Source organism: Pteropus vampyrus, unplaced genomic scaffold (assembly GCF_000151845.1).
Source record: "Pteropus vampyrus isolate Shadow unplaced genomic scaffold, Pvam_2.0 Scaffold57, whole genome shotgun sequence".
Lineage (NCBI taxonomy): Eukaryota > Metazoa > Chordata > Mammalia > Chiroptera > Pteropodidae > Pteropus > Pteropus vampyrus.
Window position 1 is genome coordinate 7,262,681 of NW_011888838.1, and position 10,759 is coordinate 7,273,439.

Consider the following 10,759-nt stretch of genomic DNA (forward strand, 5'->3'; position numbering starts at 1 on the left):
CTTCCTGAAGGACCTCCCAGAAATACCTCCCTTTTAGGGTTATAAATTACCCCAAATCCTAGAGCACAAAGACCATAAAAGCTGCTGGCCTAACCAGCTACAAACGTATGCTCAGAAAGTACTGTCCCTAACTTCAGCCTCATTATACAATCATTATAAGCTCATGACTAAGCCTGGAAGTTCATGACTCTAATTATGACAGACTGAATTCTGGGTAAGCACCAGCACACTAGGCAAAGTTATAGAGCAGCCAGATGTCAATCAAGATGACCTCACCTGCCAATCACCTAAGAATGTCTTAGGAACACCTCATCACAGCCCCCAAATATAATGCAGACCTATCCCTCCCCTGGGGTTACAGCTCCCCATCTTCCTTGGCTGTAACCTGTGCCCCCTCCTTAGGGATACGTAACCTCATTTCCATGTGGCTAGCCAGTTTTAAGCTTGCGCTATCTTCTACCTCATAATGTGCTTTTAATAAACAAATATTTCTCATATTCACTGAGTTGAAATTCATTTCTTCAGCAATGAGAAGGATCTAGAGGTGTGTGTGTTCCCGGAACTCTGATCACTCCAGTAGTAACAATGACTAAAAAGATTAAAAGTCAATTCTTTTAATACTATCAACTATACTTCCCTGTTTGCCTTCCTTGCTTCCATCATTATTTAATAAAGGATTAGGTCTTCAAACTACAGTAAATCTACCTATAACATATGTATTTTCATATTCTAAGTGTATAATGTGAATGTGTGTATATGTATATGTTTTGAGAGAAAATGGACAGAGCTGAAGAATGAGAACTGAAGTAAATTTGTAAGGAATAAATATGGAATATAAGAAAATAATCTAACTTTTTTAAGTTTGATTTTTGAAATAATTCCATGGATAATTATTTAGTCATAATATTAAGTATAAAACATACATATTAGTGAATAAAAGGGTGATGGACAGACTTCCATTTTCAGAATGGTAATCTCTCCTACACTAAATTCATAGAAATTAAGTAAACTATATTTTTAAAATAAATAAAACTAGCCATGGTAAAAACAAACAAACAAAAATCAAGCAAACAAGAACTTAAAGAGCTACAGAAACAGTAATTGACCTATGAAAAATACAGACAAGACAGAGGTAACAGTCCAGGATTCTTTCAGGAAAGTTTAACCTAGGAGGGTCAGATCAGCAACCAAAATGCTCCGTGCTTGTACAGATGATGAAATCTAGGAGAAGAAACTAAACCTAGAAGCAGTTGACAGGAAGATTAATCGGAGTATCACAAAGGAAAGAGCCAGGCAAGTCAATGCTTGCATATCTCTCTCCCTCTTCTTCCTGCTAGACAAATAGCAGCTTCTACTTCCAGGCAGGAAAGATAAATATGGGGGCACTTAGGACACTGCAAAGAAATAGGGCAGTGTCATAAGTGACTGGTGACATTAAGAGACATTAAGAGAGTATTCAGAACCAAAAAGACCAGTCATCAGATTAACCCACCAGGCATAACATCCTTCAATAGATTTACAGAGAATGTGGTAGAACTATTTCAGAAAGTGATCACCTAGAATTTTCCAGAACTGCATAGGACATAAAATCTCTTAGAGGGCCAGAGAATGCCATGCAAAATTAAAAACAAGATGGTGAAATCTTAGGACATCAAGTTAAGAAGGAAAATCCTGATGCTACTAGAAAGAACAGATTCCTTACAGGATAATAAAAACAGATTTTATCAGCATACTGCTTGCAACGAAACACCTGAGCAAAATATTGAGTGAAGAAAACTTTGAAACTGAAATTTTATACTAGTCAAATTATTAAGTAAACAAAGACATTTTCAGAGAAAACAATAACTGAAAATTTGATGGTCTTATTTCTCGTGCTGTATAAGTTTAGTTTAATATTAAGTATCTAAATAAGTTTTAGCCATATTGCAGATGTAATATATATCTGACCCTATCCTTAGGCCTCCTGCCAATTGCCTACAATGAATGAATGTATTCATTAGTTTCTTTGGAAACCACACTCAGTTTGTTCCTTTGGCTAATATGCTGTTTTCCACTCATCCCCCTGTGCTTCCCACCACCTTACAAAGGATGATCTAGGTTTTAAATTTACTTGAAGTCTCCTGTTTCTGGCCTGACTCCCATATCTCTAAGGTTCATCCTTCTACAATCCCACATGTCTGCCAGGCTGGAGTCATGGCCTCTCCCAACCCAGCTCACTCAAGTACCACTTAAATCTTGGTTAGGACAGATTGAAACTTTTAGTAACACACAAGATTATATGTTCTTTTAGAATTTAGGCTGCACCGTGTCAGTAATAAATCAGAAGAAATAAAGGAGTCAACTATCTTCTTTAAATTTAAATCGCAGTCCTGCATTTACTAGTTGTGTGACCCCGGGCAAGTTTACTAAACATGCCAAAGCCTATTTTTATAAAATGAGAGTGCCTTTCTTTCTTACCCCAAAGTTATTATGCAAATCATAAGACATAATAAATACACGTAAAGGGCTAAACAAGAGTAGGCTGTCAATAAATGTAAATTTTCTTCACTTCCTCCCTCTTAACAGCAGTACGAATTCTGCAGATAGAGAGATATGAATTCATTTAATCTTGAAAAAAATTTGAGAAATAAAAATAGGAATTTATTTTTCCAGTCCACGAATAAAGAAAAGTTAAACATGAATTGAATGCATAAGGTGATATTTTAATTTACCCATGTTGCCATCTGTGAATCTCTTTTTAAAATCAAATTATCAAACATTTGAGTGTGTAAAATACATAAAGCACTCCCAATGTATTTATACCATGTAGTTATATAATATATTTGTGTAAGTAAAGTATATAACCAGAAACCGTGTTTGTTAATTTACAATGAGAAATATTGGCAATCTAGTTAAATGGGCCATATTTTTCGGTTTGGCCTGACCAGCACATTTCCTTCTGGTAGGCAAATCTATTGAGCAAATCAAATTATCAGAATATTTTCTGGTGAGCATGAAATTAGAACGATAGACATTAGTTATGTCATCCCAATGCATCCGACGTACCTTTCTCACAATTGATATCTACTTGCTGGGTTATCCGTAAACTATAGGCGCCCTCTCACCTTCCCCCCAGCACAATGTTGTTTCTTATTTCCCATGGTAGACTTTGGGACTCTATTTCTGTTTCTGTGTCTGAATTGTTCTCCTTCTTTTTTTAAAAAAAAAAAAAATTGTTTTGCCTTCAGTCAAGGTTCCCGAACTATCTAGTGGAGAGTGAACTTTAAATTTTGAAACAAGAGAAGCTTCCACAGGAAGGTGGCATGCCTTTTTTCTGCATTCTGGTGTGGAGATTGGGTGGCCCTTTTACACTTGTACACAAGAAGCTTTTCTTTATTCCTGAGGAGATTCTGGAATGTAGGAAAGTAGCTCCCAAACAGACTCCTGGTATTGGGCTTAAGTGTAATGTAAATTTGGTTTACTAACCAAGACTACCTCCACAGAGCTAAAAAACAGTTTCTCTTAAATTTGGATTCAGTTTGTACTCTACTGGAAAATTACTATTTTGTTCTTGAAAGTTGTGTTGATAACTTTTGTTCAAGAATTTTCTCCCAGGAGGATAAGAGATAAAAACATATTATATATGCAGTTGCAACTTTTCTTTGCCTCATTCTAAAGGCAAGACCTATAGCAAACTGTATTATATTTGGTACAGCGATAGCTGGACCATAATGTAATCCTTCCACATAAAGTATTATTTGAGGCAGAATTGGGCAAACTGTGCCTGTTTTGAGTAATTGATGGAGCCAGGCCCCATTAGTGGTAGGATGTGCTCTTTCTCCTGATAAGAATGGAACTCTCGCTTGTGTGTGTGTGTTTGTGTGTGTGTGTGTGTGTGTTGGCACATACTACATGGGAGTCCGATGGTTGCTATTCAGGGGCTTGAAAGTATAGTTGAGTTATAGATTCTAAGAGTAGCTGCTTGTAGTAACAGCCATTAGTCAATGACTATAAACCAGTAGCCCACAGTACCATTGAGGCCCACAGAAATGTTTCATTTGGCCATGGCAGCGTCATTTAAAAAAAAAAAAAAATCAAGTACCAGTGTTGAAAAATAAGATTTCACTTAAAAATATGAGTTTCAGACTTATCTTGCAAGATCAGATCTGGCAAAACTAAGACTTCGTTCCCACAAGTCAACAATCGGTTGGCTCTGAGGAAGCAGCTTCTCCCTTTAAATGAGCCATATGCTAGCTAGCTCACCATCACTCACATTGCCTGTTATTTTTTGACATTAAAGCCAATGCCATGGCCACTTTCTTTATACCATACAACCTTCACACATTTCCATCAGCAGCCAAACCTCCGGTGACTTTTGGGTTTGCAACTCCTATGCCTCCCAAGCCTTGCCAAGGCCTTAGCAAGGTCTCAATCATCTTATGGAGAATAACAAGAACAGTGTCCAGGCAAGAATTGGACAAGCAATGCCGGTGGTAGTTAGAGGCAGAGTAGCTATCTGATCAACATTAGTAGCAGCAAAGGTAACAATCCTATAGGCCAACAGGATGGGAAGCCTGTAGGGTGGGAACTGACTACAGCAAAGCTTGTGAGGCAGCACCCTGGAAACTCTCCAAACTGTGTGCTAGACAAACAGGTGCTAATATCTATAGTCAGAGACTTTATCCATAATTACCTAGACACAAAAATGAAACATACTCTCAGTTCGTAATGACAGGCTGATGAAGCCGGAGACGTGTGTTGCACAAGTTCTGAAGGAGTCATCTCACAGTCACCTCTTCACGTTTACCTACAGCCAGTTTCTCACTTGTTTTTCACTCGGTCTTACCCTGCATGCGAAGGCATGTTACCAGGCTTTCGCTTTAAATAGAGCATAAAGCAAGTAGTTTTCTTTTGGAAGCAGTAAATAGAAAAAAAAAAAATGTAAATGACATGTTTTTTAGTGGCCACAGAGTAACACTGATTTAGATGTGGATCACACCTTCTCATAGAAGGCACATTTTAAACCTTATACTTTCCTCTGTTGTCATGAATATTTAATCGCTATGGATATTTTGCACATATGTGTAATAGAATTGTATGGAAGAGAATTCTGTACTTTAAAAAATTGATAGTATATAAGTTTGTATTGTCGTACTTGCATTTGGAAGAACCTGCTGCACTGCAGTTCAAGACTGAGAATTTTGACAAGAGTTGAAATACTGGGATTGGGTGTAATATGAAGGTGGAGTGGATATCTTCCATTTGGAAAGAATCACACAAACACAACAGGTGAAGCTCCAGCTGAGCATCGTCATCCAAGGAGATACGGTATTTTAGTTTTGCTGGAGAGTCACTAGAGAGTCACTTGTGAACTCAAGCTGTGCAATGTCATAGAGACTACAAAGACTGTCATAGAGACTACAAAGCCTGTCAGACAAGGACAGAGGAAAGATATCAAAGCTCTGTGTTGGATTATTTTTAACACACCCATTCTATTTATATGAATAATTTTTACTTCAGTTTATAATTATGAAAAGTACCTATACATATCCTCTACTGATTATCAATTTTATGTAATCTATATAGTATGTTATAAATAAAGGAGAAGCTAATGAAGTAAATGCAGAGAAGCAAGAGCTTTTATAAGTACAAACTGAAACAGAAAATAGCTAGATAATGAGTGTCCATGTGTAACTTCTTTATAAAATATTGCCAAATTGCTCCCCAATGCAGTTTACCAATTTACATTCCCATCAGCAATATATGAGTGTTATATATCGGTCTATCCATGGTTATTTCTCTCATTATATCTCAAGTACCTAGCACAATGCCTAACACATGGAAGGAGTACAAGTGGTGTTTGATGAATGAATGAATGAGAATCAGGATTTGTTTAGCATTGGGACAGTTCAAGATACAGCTCCAGCATCATATTCTACAAAGGCATGTATTGACAGACCCAGGATCACACAGGGTCTGCTCAAAGAAGCAAAGTAGAATACACTATGTACATGGAAAGAATAGTGACAAGGAAACAATTGAATCCAAGGTGAGAAAAATGTAACAGAAGATGAATTAGACAGTCTGTCAGTAGGCAATATGCAGAGATCCAGGCAGCAGTCTGACTACCTCAGTGAATTCTCAGCTAGTGGAAACCCCAGCTCTGAAGGCAAGACCCCAGTTTCTGGAAGACAGTATCAGAGAATCTATTGGTTTTAATGGGGAGGTGCAAAGGACTTTGAAAAGGATGGGCATTAAGTGGAAATTAGAGAAAATCCCAGAGCTAGAAATCAGAGTGGGTCTGTCAGCCTGTATCTATGCCTTTAATTTCAGCCCTCGACCCACAGTGTTCATAGATGTCAATATGTAGGTCAGAGTCTGTGGTGTCAGTCCTAAAAAGATTATCTTTCCTGTTCATAAGTTATTTTACTTCGACCATTTCCTCCCTGCTGGTCATCATTTATATTCCATCCCTTGTCTAGTCTTTCTCACTTTATTCATCATTTACTCCTGGTTGCCATTTTTTAATACTACATTGTAGCTTTCCAATTTTAGCTCAGTTTATTGATATGCTTATTCTAAGTTAATCTGTTAGTATTGGCTGTCTTCCTCACACTTTATTAGATATTTCTATACTATCTTCCTTATATTGCTCACTTCAGGAAGAACCATCACAATCTCTCCTAAGTCTGTGGAATATATGACCTGGGTCCTACCAAGAGGTCAACAAGTATCTCTTTATTAGTTTATATTTCCCATCCTTTTCATGATGAGGGCTCAATGAGGTTACCCATTTAAAGGACAGCACAGGACCTGGTGTGATATTGGTTCATTTATTTATTCATGCAATAAATATTTATTTCTAGAAGTACTTACTAATTCAGGAACCTAGCACTATGGTCATGTAACTTAACCCAATCTATGGTATGTGATACACATATCCTAAAAATGTACATGCAAGCATGTCTGTATATACAGATCTATCTACCTATCATAGAAATAGAGACAGATGAAAGAAGAAAGAAAGAAAGAGAGAGGGGGGGGAGGGAGGGCGGGAGGGAGGAAGGAAGGATAGAAGGAAGGAAGAAAGAGACACAGAATGTGTATATTTCTCTTAGTTAGGACTAAAATATTTTGTAACTGCATATTCTTGTTCCTGAATTATCTTAGAAATTACTTGAAGAGGAAGAAGAAAGAGAGAGGAGGAAAACATGAGAAAGAGAAGAAGAAAGAGAACAAGGGGAAGAAAACATTAATCCAATGATATTTTTAAATGATTTCATTTTTTTATTTTCTTTACAATCTGGGTTATTTTTTTAAACTGATGTACATTATAATTTTCTCAGCTTTTGTTTTTATCTCAATTTTTTCCAATTAACATGTATAACTTTAGAAAGTATACAAAAAAAAAAAAAAGATAGAAAAGCTGAAGAAAGAGGAAACAGGATAACTTACAGGTTATCAGTTATCACCATAGCCCATTTGGGCCCTTATATAGACCTGGTGTATGGGCCTGGAAGGGAAACTTCCTGTGGCAAACTGTAGTCTGCTGACTTACTTACGCAGCTGAAGTACGGGTTGCTGCCTCAGGCACAGGCATTATGAGGGAACAACACCAGGTAAAACTACATGAAGGCAATGACAGCCAAGAAATAGGTGAGCCAAGAAATCATCCCAGGATAGTACCAACCTACTAAAAAATGTAGGATGACTGGGATCATTACAATCAATGGCATGATGTTCTTTCTTCTCGAATCAACTATAGTTAGGAGTCAGACACATAACAAGCCTTGTCCAAAGAAAAGAAATGAGCAATCCATAGTTGTCTCATCTGAAAACTCTCTCACCTATTCTCCTGCTATTTATTTATTAATTAATATTCTTACCCGGACTTTCAAATAATTTAAAATATTTCTTTTATTGCCACTGGAAAGGGATATGCATTAATAACTTATGCCTTGCTTCTTTTATTTACAAAGTAGTATACCAATGTTTTTAATGGATTAATTGCCAAATGGTCCTGACACATCTACTTGTATATACGCAAGCTCTCATTAGGCATGACTAATGCTGAATGACAGGTAGAAACTAACTTTGGCAAAAATCCCGACATGTGACATATGCCCTTACAGAAAACTTGCCTAATGTGACATATAATGCAACTAGAGACTTTGCCTTAGGAAAAATACTGTAGGTACATCCACATAATGCAATTAGAAACTTTGCCTTAGGAAAAGTACTATAAGGTACATCTATTTTGCTATTTTTCTTGAAAAGTGATTTTAAAATATTTATTTATAACACATAGCAGAGGCTTGTATCGAGAGAGGTATGTCAAAGTAAATTATACATTAGAAATTTTTCCTAAAACATTTTTCTTACATCAGCCAATGACCCTAAAATTTTCCTCTCACGTTGCAAGGAATAAATAATACAAGGTAAAAATAAATATCTACTTTCCATAAAGCCTTTATACAGTCTTCTAAAGAGAAAGCTGAGACATTTGAGAGGGATCTTTCTATAACCTTCTTTAATACTGGACATATAAATGTCTATCCTTCAACTAAATTATGGTCAAAGTAGGGAAGAAATAATCAATAAGGTCTGTAATATGCTTCTATTTGCCTCCTAATCTCAAAATTAATTAAAAGTTTTCCCTTGATTAGACTTCTTAGTTCAATAAGTATTTATTGTTTTATTGTTGAAAAATGATACTCATCAAACCTTATACTAAAAGATATAATAGAAAATACAAAAACAAATGAACAAAGATCTATCCTCATAAACTAGAAAGTTGGAGTTTCTATAAATTTTGTAAACCAGAGAGGCAGATTTTCAAAATTCATATCCCTGATCTAAGGAGGATGGAGGAAAGCCTTACCTTAAACTATGTGAGCACCACAAATAAGGTGTGATTCTTCACTTAGTCAGCACTCTGTTTTCAATGGAGAAAACAAAACCTGCTTAATCCAGATTACTGTTTGGAGAGTTCCTCAATCATATGTTATTTAAGAATCAGAGGCCATTAGAAGCAGAAAAATAGAATGGCTGATTTTTATGGAAAAGTTGGTATCTTTGCAAGCTTGCATTTCTTAGAAGAAAGTACATTTTTACTACTGTAAATGTCATTTAGGAAAAAAGAGTTAGCAAATAAATCCCTTAAACCTTGAAACTCATAGCCAGCCTTTAGTTTTCCATTTCTGGTATTGAGTTTCTCATTCTGAAAGCCACGTATATATTTATAAGTCTTGATAGAATTATAAAAGATTGAGAGAAAATCCTTCCTCCTATTTTTAAAACTCATCCATTCTTGGACTATTGTTTCTCCAACCTCTCCTTTCTTTTCTATATGAGGTCAAGGGCAAATGCTTTCTACCTGGAGGTCTTTTTTTAACATCCTTATAATTTCGAGATGAGATTCCTGCTTATTCAAAAGCAAGGACTGCAAGGAAAAAGACAGAACCTATAATGACCCAACCCTATTGCAATTCAAAAGTAGAAAGATAGTCAGGTCGAAGGAAGATGGATCTGCCTTCAGATGTACCTTAAGTCAGGAGTGCGGAAGATGCAGAAAGAGTCTCCCCTACAGAAACAGAGGCGGTGAGTGTGTGCTCATCAGCTGAGGAGCCATGTAGTCAACATCTGCCATGATACCTATGTTTACAGCTGTAGCAATTGTACCATATCAAAAAGGATTATTTCACTGTCACAATTCATTAAGAACCAGGCTTGTTATGAGAAAATTTAGGCTTAGACTTTTGTTTCTAGTTTTATTGAGGTATAGTATTCATGCTGCATAATTGAAAAATAGGGAACGCTTCGCAATTTTGCTTGTTGTCCTTGGCAGGGGCCATGTTAATCTTCCCTATAAGGTTCCAATTTTAGTATATGTGCAGTGGAAGCAGGCACTAAGCTTGCTAGGATTTTTATTTTGGGTGTTTGCATTTTTAAATTATTATTTAGATATTATCTAGATCTGAAAAAATTACCAAATCTCAAATTAATAAACTAATATGCTCTTTGGGGAAAAAAATAGATTTTCACATTATTTTAATTATTTCTTTATACTGAACAGAGTTGATGCTATTCTTAAAATAGTGCATGCTGATTTAATTATTGTATAATTACAATTTTTTTAGTTTCTGGCAATACTAGTTTCCTGTTCAAACGCTCTTTTTTTCAAATATTTCTCAGCTATTATCTTTGTATATTCTTCCAGATAAAACTTTGAATCATTTTATCAAATCCTCACCTTAGGAAAAAACCTCTAATTCATTTCTCTCACCAAAATATATTCCAGATTACCTTGAGTTAAATATAAATGTACAAACAAGCACTAGAAACAATTAGAAGAAAACAACTGATTATCCCTCGTCTCGAGGCAGAGAATGATTTTCTAGGTATAAAAAGCAAAGGAAGAAACATAGGATGAAAAGATTGATAGAGTCGGTTTTAGTATTCTTGGCCTCCTTCCCTTTTTCTGGAGTAGTTTTACTAGCTGAGTACTCTTACGCAAGATACTTATTCTTTCTGTTCCTTTGTGTCTTCTCTATGTGATTGAATAATAAACTTAATAATGGTGAGTTTATGGAACATCAACTGTATGGACTACCAGGAAAGCATTTAAAAAAACACAGAAGGAACATTGGGATGATAGAACACTTATGTAATCTTTAGAAGTAGTGTGGCACAGTCATAAAAATTGACCTTGGAGTTGGACAAACCTGGTTTGTAATCCTGCCTCTGTCATTTTAGTAGATTTGTGACTTAAGTATGGTCA

The 10,759-nt window shown here is 35.9% G+C and overlaps 1 non-coding gene across 1 annotated transcript; it reads right to left on the minus strand.

Moving 5' to 3' along the window:
• Nucleotides 1-9,782: 9,782 nt before the first annotated feature.
• On the minus strand, nucleotides 9,783-9,888 carry LOC111740065. The gene has a single exon (XR_002780453.1). It is a non-coding gene; the product is annotated as a U6 spliceosomal RNA (small nuclear RNA).
• Nucleotides 9,889-10,759: the final 871 nt, after the last annotated feature.